This window comes from Cyrtonyx montezumae, unplaced genomic scaffold (assembly GCF_038088225.1).
Source record: "Cyrtonyx montezumae isolate F1298 unplaced genomic scaffold, pur_monq_1.0 scaffold_10, whole genome shotgun sequence".
Classification (NCBI taxonomy): domain Eukaryota; kingdom Metazoa; phylum Chordata; class Aves; order Galliformes; family Odontophoridae; genus Cyrtonyx; species Cyrtonyx montezumae.
Window position 1 is genome coordinate 2,349,313 of NW_027071826.1, and position 8,626 is coordinate 2,357,938.

The 8,626-nt window shown below is 50.6% G+C and overlaps 1 protein-coding gene across 2 annotated transcripts in view; it reads right to left on the reverse strand.

Moving 5' to 3' along the window:
* FBXO34 (F-box protein 34) overlaps positions 1–3,032 on the reverse strand; it is a 36,789-nt gene extending 33,757 nt beyond the window's left edge. For both annotated transcript variants that reach the window (XM_065748108.1, XM_065748091.1), the window contains exon 1: positions 2,935–3,032. The gene's annotated coding sequence lies outside the window, so the exon portion shown is untranslated. The remainder of the gene's footprint in view (positions 1–2,934) is intronic.
* Positions 3,033–8,626: the final 5,594 nt, after the last annotated feature.

Sequence of the window (8,626 nt, forward strand, 5' to 3'; positions counted from 1 at the left end):
GACACTGCAGAAACCCACATTTCTCTGTGGCTGCCCAAGGGCCACCAATGCAAGCTGCACAAGATACAGTGCAGTGCAAAGGCAAAGCCAGTCCTGCTGTGCTTTCACTGATTTTGAAGCCCAAAATAGCTTGTTTAAAACCAACCACCATGCCTACAGTGGCACGTACATCTCTAGTGACAGTACAGGCATGAGACTGCAACAGCAGGATTAGCAAGTGATACAGCAAACACTCAGGAGGGGGCAAAAAAAAAAAGTTATTTGGGGAATAAATACATACTAATTCCACAGCTACATCAAGGATTTGCATGATAAGCAGTTATGCAGACTCTGATTCACTGGGGGAGTGATTTTTTTTTTTTAAAGGGCAAAAAAAAAGTAAAAATATTGCTTTCAATAAGTCCGTCACATTGACTTTAATAGAATCTAACTTTGATAAGTTCTTAAAGTCAAAAAAGCTTAGAAAACAAGACCAGTAAAATATGGTACAAATAAGAACTGTGCAGCCACATATACCAAGCAACATTCCTGTGCCTCCCCCACTGCAGAGCTTACAGATCCAGGAAGCTGGGGTCTAACCCACAGCTTTCACTGAGACCTCCTTCCAAAGCTTAGTAACACTCGATGTTCCTGCCTGTACATTTGAGTCCAAATAATTCACAAGAGGAAAAAAAAAGCAGTAGATTGCAACAAGAGATAGGCATACTTCCAGAATGGCATGATCTTGAACAGCAACCTTCAGACCAGTCCTGTTTTCCTTACAGGCTCAGCTATAATGGGAGCAAGAAGAGCTGCCACCTCCACTGCACTGCACTGCTGAGGGAAGCGATGAAAATCAGCAATATAAATACTGAAACACACGGTATCCAAGGTTAATAAAGTAAATGGTGTTTGAACATTGCACTGAACCACCTGCTTTCTTAAGTTGCAGGGTGGCAAGAAGCTAAACTAACACATTATGCTGAATGTGTTGATTCTTGGAACCTCAGGGCCAGTGAGCAGCCAGGTGGTATCTCGCATCTACTTCACCATGTTCAACTTCACAGCACGTCAATCAACACAGCACCTCTGTACCCCAAACCCCCGTGCACAGCTTGCTGCCCAGTGCCATGGTACGCACCTGCAGCACAAGCTTCCAGCTCTAAGGGAAACGCAGAGGTGTTTTATACTCCTACACCACTGGCAGCTTAGAGCTTGACAAGTCACTCATGCACATTCACAATCCTTATCTGAACAGAGTGAAGACCGTAACGAGCATCCAGCATGTAAAGCTGCTTCCTCAACCTCCACTTGTGCTCCAATTAAATAGGAAAGAAACACCTTAGTCATCCACAGCCTGCGAGGTGATCTTAAGACAGCGGTATCGAATCCCACAGCTTTTCACACCTATTAAAATGGAACTTGGTCATTTGAAGGGGAGATTTTGATGAGCGCGATGCAATTAACAGACCCTGCCTTTGTTACCAGACTGCTCGTGATGAAGCACAGCCTCCTTGGCATTCCATCTCCCTCCCTCAAAGGTGCTGTGCTACAGCACATTTATGGATTTACCACGTAAAAGGAGAATTTGGGCAGGTTACCTTCAGAGCCACTCAATAAGGCTCTTTCAGTCCATGAAAGCCATAGAGGCACTCCCCCCTCCCCTTAGGACCAAAAACACTGCATTCAAAACACTTTATTAACACTAACACAAACCTTAGGCATTTATTTAAACTGAATCAAAATGCTGTTGAAAAAAAAAATAAGAGCTTTTCAGTGAAGATTTCAAGTGTAAAAAGCAGCTTCAGTGCAACTCAAGCGGGGCTGCGTTAGGAATTCTTCAGCTCACTGAAGAACGAGTTGCTCCCATTTGGGCAGATGTCACTCGTCCGCCTGTGCTGCTCAAATTGCTCTAAAGGAGTGCAGAAAGATGCGTTGAATTTTCTTTCCTCCGAGTGAGTCATTTAGCTACCACCTGTGTTAAGCAGTAACAACATTAACAACTTCTACACACCTACGGGTTTAGACTTTGGACTCTCAAAACGACTGCCTACCTCCACCAGCGGGGTTTTTCAGCTCTTCTCCGAGGGTGACAGACAATTACAGAGGCCAATTATGTAAAACCTTTCATCCGAGAAAACGCGGAGCACTACGCAAACATTCATTAAGCCTCGCAACTCCTCGAGCTCACCAGTTCAAAGCCAGCTCGCCTATCTCAAGCCACCAAAACTGGATCCCGAGAGCAGCATAACCGAGATAGCATGCAGCGCAGCAGGGCCAACCACTTGGCTATTTACCCAGCTCCACGGGCGGGTTTTACAGCCCGCGATGAGCCGTGCCTGAGCGCTCGGAGCCGGTTCTCCGCGAGCAGATAGGCACACACTGAGCCGGAGCAGTGCTATCCCCGCAGCCCGCTCTGACCAAAGGCTTTTTCTTCCCCCCACCTGGAAGCCACACGGTCACCTTGGTTTGCTGGAGGAACTGAAAGCAGCACTCGCTGCTCCAAGCGAGGCCTTGGAGGAAGTAATTTTGAGAAGAGATCGCTTCCACTGTGCTTGTACTTTTAAGCTCCCCTTCGGTCCTTACACAACTCCCACGTGAACGCGCTATTAGAAATAACATCCACTCGACCCAGCCGTATTTTCGCTACGCTTACGGATATTCAGAAGCCCTGCTCCGGCAGGCTGCGGGCAAGCCCGCTGAAGAAGCGGCAGGAGGCAGAGCCGCGGGGCCGGCCGGCCGCTCAGCAGGCCCCGCGAGCCCCGCACGGACGGCCCGGAGGTGCCGGGAAGGCCCCGAGCGAGCAGGCCCGCGGCCGGGACGCAGCCAATCGCCCCTCCACGGCCCCCGCAGCCGCCATGGCCGGCCGGGAGCGCGGGCGCTGCGTGCGGGGCCTGCTCTCCGCCCACCCGCTCTCCTCCCGCCCGCCCGCCCGCCGCACCGCCAGAGGCCTACCCGGAGCGCGGCCGCCAGCGGAGCGAATCCCGGCGGCACGCAGCACGGAGCCGCCAAGCTGGGCTCGGCGCGGCACGGCGCGGCCGGATCCCCCTTGAGCCGAGCGGCGGCGGCGGGAGGAGCCGTGGAGGCCGCGCCAATCCGCGGCCGGGGCGGGGCGGGCCTAGACCCGCCGGGGAGGGACGCGGAACGCCGCCCCCGCTCCGTGCCAGGCACCGCAACGCGACAGGGCTGCCCGCCTCCGCCGCGCTGCGAGGGTCGGGGCCGCGCGGAGGCGCCTCGGGGGGTCGGAGCCCCCCCCGCTAGGCCCCGTGCTGCTCACTCGTGTCTTCGTGCTGAGTGCTGTGGGGTCGAGCGACGCTGGAAGCAATGGGACTGCCCACTCAGAATCGCGGATCGGGAAAGACCTCAAAGATCCCAAGTCCAACGCACCCCTACCACACTCACTGACCACGTCCCGCAGTGAGTGCCGCACCTTGTACACCTCCAGGAAGGCGGCCCCACCGCTCCAGGGGCAGCCTGTGCCAAACTTCCACTGTGCTCTGTGGCGCTGATGAGTGGCTTTAGTGCACCCATGGGCTGAGAACTAAACAGTCCTCCACAGACAGCCAAAGTAACTCATTTGGGAGGCTTTATAAGCTACCTGACTGCAGGGCGGGAGGGGGTTGGTGCCTGAGGAGGTGCCCTGGCCACGCAGGACTTAAGGACTATCACGAGCACAGTGCTAGCCGTTGCAGCTGCCTTGTTGCACTGCTGTTTCCTCCTGACATACACTGTCACTGTTTGTGTGGTTGCTACCCTCAGCTGACAAAAGCACGAGCTGTTTTTTTTCTGCTGCGGATGTATCCAGGAGGCCACAGTTGGTCACACCAGCATCACCCCAGCCGTCACCACTGTGCACCTCCTCCCGCTGGGCGAAAGGGATGGCAACCTGGGAAATCCTGCCAAGCAAAGGCACTGAGAACGAGAGTGAAATGCAAACGGAATGCACTGGGAGAAGAGGAATTAAGTGGTGTCACCAGATGGTAGCGAGAGCCTCAGCGTTCCCTGTAAGGAGCCCCCCTCTCCTCAAAAGATTTCAGCGGTTCATGGCTACTTAGGGAGAAGCAGGGAGTGATGCAGGTCCCCGCGGGGGACCACAGATGATCAGGGTGAGGTCAGGACCGGGGGCTGTCTGTGTGCAGACCAAAAAGATGTGATTCCTGCGGCCTGCAGGCAGGCTGCCACGGACAGACTGCTGCTCCTGCGTAATGCAACGCTACAAAAAGATCCCTCAGACAGTTCTCAGCTGAGAGCAGTGTACTGCATCAGCACCATGCTGCAGTAGTGTTACCGAGCAGCAGAACTAATTAGCCACGGCACGGGATCGCATTAACACGGCATCTCAGACGGCTGAGGTGAATCTCCCAAAGCCCCCGGAGGGCTCTTGGCTACAGCCGCTGTTCACAAGGATGAGGGAAAACGTTGGTAAAGTGTGCTCAAGGTCAAACACCATGTCGCTGAGAAGGCTGAAAACACGACCTGCAGTTCCTCACCTCTCCAGTGCTTTCTCTGCTGCACCATAACAAAATCCCAGAACAGTGGGATTTTGCTGCTGCTGACACAGTGGCTTCATTCTTCTGTAGGACTGTTCTGTATTTTGGTGCAGGACCACAGTGATCTCTTTCCCTGTATGGAAAAGCCTTTTCACTACCCTGCACAACATTTCAGTGCACACACAATAAGATACCAGCAGATGACTTATTATAGGGGAACAAAAAATGTCACGAGAGACCCCATGGCTGTACAGACCCAAACTTTTGTTGTCAGTTGCCAAAAGACAGTGAACTGCCATTTACTGCTAAGTGACTTGGAATGATCAAATCAGGTTTCTCCTCCCTCCAGCTCCCCCCCACCCCGCGCACCCAGTGATAATATAAGACAGGTTTTGCATGTTGTTTAGCTTACATGGCCATTTGGCACTCACACATTTCAGTAGCCTTGAACATTGCAAAAAACAACAGATAAAGAAAACCAGTCCTATCTTATCAGAGACCTAGAGAAGTTTAACTCGGGGCACGCAGGATTAACCAAGTCACTATAGCTCTTTATTTATAGTTTCCGTCTTAATTAGCAGCCATATTCTGCAAAGCTTTCCCATCCTGAACCCGACTGTTCCTTATCTCCTTTGTTTTAGTGGTGAAACACTTTACTCCAGCAGTCACACCCAACTTCCACGGACAACATTCTGCTCCTGGGTGCTGCGTGCTGAGAAATGAAGCACAGGTTTCAACCCAGAATCAAAAATGACCGGTGTCTTGACAGTGCTTGGGAGAAGGATGCTCTTTTCAAATGAAAACGTAATTCTCCTGACCTAACTCGATTAGAATCCTACTTAATGCTGCAGAAACATCAACTAATAGCACTGCACTACTCAATTTCTTCATCTGTTTTTGCTGAAGGGGATCATGTACGATTCACCCACAGTAACCTCACGCCAAAGCCTGGAAAGAACTCAAACTGTGCTCAAACTGGGAGCTAATAAATGTGCTACAACACCTGACTGGTAGGTATCAGGCTGCCAGAGTGCAACTTAACACCTCGAGTCGGGTAGCTCGCCTTGCTATTTCTAACCCACACAGTGTCAGACAGCTCGCAAGGGTGAGCGGAAACTCCCACCTGCTGTGCAGAGTCCTGGCTGCAGGAAGCAGCACAAAGAGGGTTGGCCCAATGGAGTGATGTTACCATTTTATTTTTAACACTCCAGGCTGCAGGCACTGTGCTTGATGTGGTTGGTTGGGTATCATCGGGGCAGTAAACACCCAGAAAAGGGAAGCTCTCCTTGTCTGGGTGAGAGTCTCAACATGCATCTCCTTCTTGGTCCAAGGTGGGACTGTATACGTGCTCCCCTCCCAGGCTATAGGCTGACACGCTGTGGGTTTGTGGGCCACTGTCACTGCTATGTGTGCTCTGTGTACAGCAGTTGGCATGCTGGCATGCCTTCTTCCTTTGACAGACTGTGTGATGCTGTGGTCTACAGATTTGTAACTCCAGTTGCCTGAACTCTCACCAACAAATATATTCAGAAATTGCAATTACTTCTCTGTATTTAAAGATACATTTCTCTCCATATTGCTCTTCAGTAATGGGCATTTTTGCAAGGGCAGGAAGAACTAACCTCACAAAACACAATATCCCACATGAAAGAATGAAAAGTAAAGTGTAAAGAGCACGCTGCCAGACTTCCACAGAGTGACTTCCCTGGTACAAAACACATCTGAAAATAACACTTATATTGTCAAGCAACAGGGAAATTCAAATTGCTTCTCAAAGCTTCAGTGGCTTAAATGTAAGGATATTATCACAAAATCATCAGGACTGCATGAGAATGACACACTTAATCTTTCGAACATGTATAATAACTGTACAAGATGAGCTTACATATTCACATTCCCTCTTTATCTTTATTAAATGGTAATAAGTTTATTTTTCTTAAAGTAAAATCAGTAGCAATCCAGAATTTGGCTGGGAACAAAAAAATTACCATGCTTCATCTCAAAGTGACATTGAAATATTTCAAAATCGTGGCATTACTCAAATACAAAAAGACCATTGCAGGGTCCTAGATATCCTCAGTGGAGGGTGTAATTGCAGCATGTTATGGAAACCCATTCAGGCTGTAGCCTAGCCAGCTCAGATAACAACCTGTGAAGCTGCAGGCACATTCTGAGCTTGCCAAGGACCTAAGTTACATTCTCACATTACCAGTCTGCATGGAGCGTGCCCTGCTGGGCTATCACTGATGTTACTTGAGCTGGTGAGGTTAAGGCCCAGGTTGAAGTGTCGTCACATTGCCAAAACTCCTCAGTATCCACAGACACTCAAGAAGAAATTAACTGAGCAACAGCTCTGGTCTAGATGCTCCCCTAGTATGAAATAAGAAAAAATCATTTTCGGTTGGAAAGGGGACACTCCCAAATTACTTTTTTTTTTTCCTAAAGCTAGTGGTTCAGCATGGTTCAAATCACTGGACTGCATCCTGATATCCTAGGGTACAATTCTTGAATGCTCTCAAGTTGCACTGATCCAGGGGGAGAATGGCAGTAACAAAATGCAGCGAACAGTCAGGACTACATCGGGCTCAGTGGGCAGGGTCTACAAATACAAATGCCTGTAGCTGCTGTTTAACTGGGTCTTTTTTATACCACTGGGGTACCTGAGAGCATCAATAATCTCCAAACTGTTTATTATTATTTTACAGCAAATCAAGAATTTTATGCTCAAGATTTTCAGAGTTTCCAAACCCTGGCAGCTCACACAAGGAAATGTGTGGTGGCATTTCTCTGACAGCTGCATTCTGCGGTGCACAGAGCCAGCAGCAAATGGTGCAAGACCTATCAGTGCTGCGAGAAGCAGCTCTGCACCTAGTCTGAGCAGTCTTTAACCCACTTACTGCTGTCTCCATTCACTGTAACCGTGTTTAAATAAAAATTTACTGGTGTTTTACCATAGAACTTGTAGGAGACGCTGCTTGCAAGATATGGCTGTCACCCAGTCCTGCCTGGCCATACTCACACAGTGTCTGCATTTTTGCAGTGCCACCACGTGGCTGATCTCCTCCTCAACATTTCTGCATTTTAATCCTGATAAACAAGTGCAGAACAAGTCGTCTTGCAGATGACTGGCACTGAACACAGTCACACAAGCAAGCCGGGACAATGCTCTTGGATTTATTCTCTTGCATACGAGAGAATCGACACGAAAGATACATAACAGGCGACGAATATATTTTTCTTAGAAAAGTGAGGATAACCTTGACAGCTGAAAAATCCTGTGGTGTGTTCATACATCTCAGACAATACTTTGTTCGTGCCCTCACAGGGCAAAGTTACCTCAGAAATTCCTCACGCTACGGTGGCAGTGCTCCAGTATCACCTTCCTCTCGCTCACAGCACCCTGAGAGAACATCTGTGCTTTTCGCTCAGAACACACAAGTCCCCAAACTGGCTCCCTGAGGTGGCCGTGTGTAGGCAGGCGTGTGCTGGAAGCTTGGCGTGGCTCCACGGAAAGCCTAGGCGAGGTCCTGAGGGCACAGACCCTTTCCCTGTCAACTGAGACGGTGATGACAGAAGACACAAAACCCCACAGCCCCTCACACAGGCGCCATCTTAGAGCGCCTCCGCTCCCATTGCCCCCACCCCGCGCAGCTCGCCAGCCAATGAGCGACAAGCGGAGGGTGGGGCAGCACCCAGCGCAGCCAATGATCGTCAAGCGTGGCGATGACGCCCACCAATAAACAGCTGATCTGGCGAGCTGGGCTCTGTCAAAGAACCGTCCGTTAAGAGCGAGCCGTTGAGAGCCCGCGGATTGGACGGACCTGGCCAATCAGCGGCGCCGGGTGAAATTTGAAAGCGAGCGGAGGCGGCAGCGCTTGGGAAGCGGAGTGGCGGGGCTGGGAAGGTATGGCGGCGCGGGCGGTGGGCTCGGGAGGGGGGACGTGAGGCAGCCCTCAGGGGAGGTGAGGCGATTTGGATTTGCTGTGGTCCCCGAGGCCCCTTCCCCACATCTGGGTCCGGAATCTGGCCGCGTTCCGCCTTTAAAGTGATGTTCGCTGTTTCTGTCTGTAGGCACTGGGGCTAACGTAGGCTAGTTTTCATACCGCGGCTCGCTTGCTTAATTCAGGATGTGGGATGATGATAGCTTTGTGTTAAAA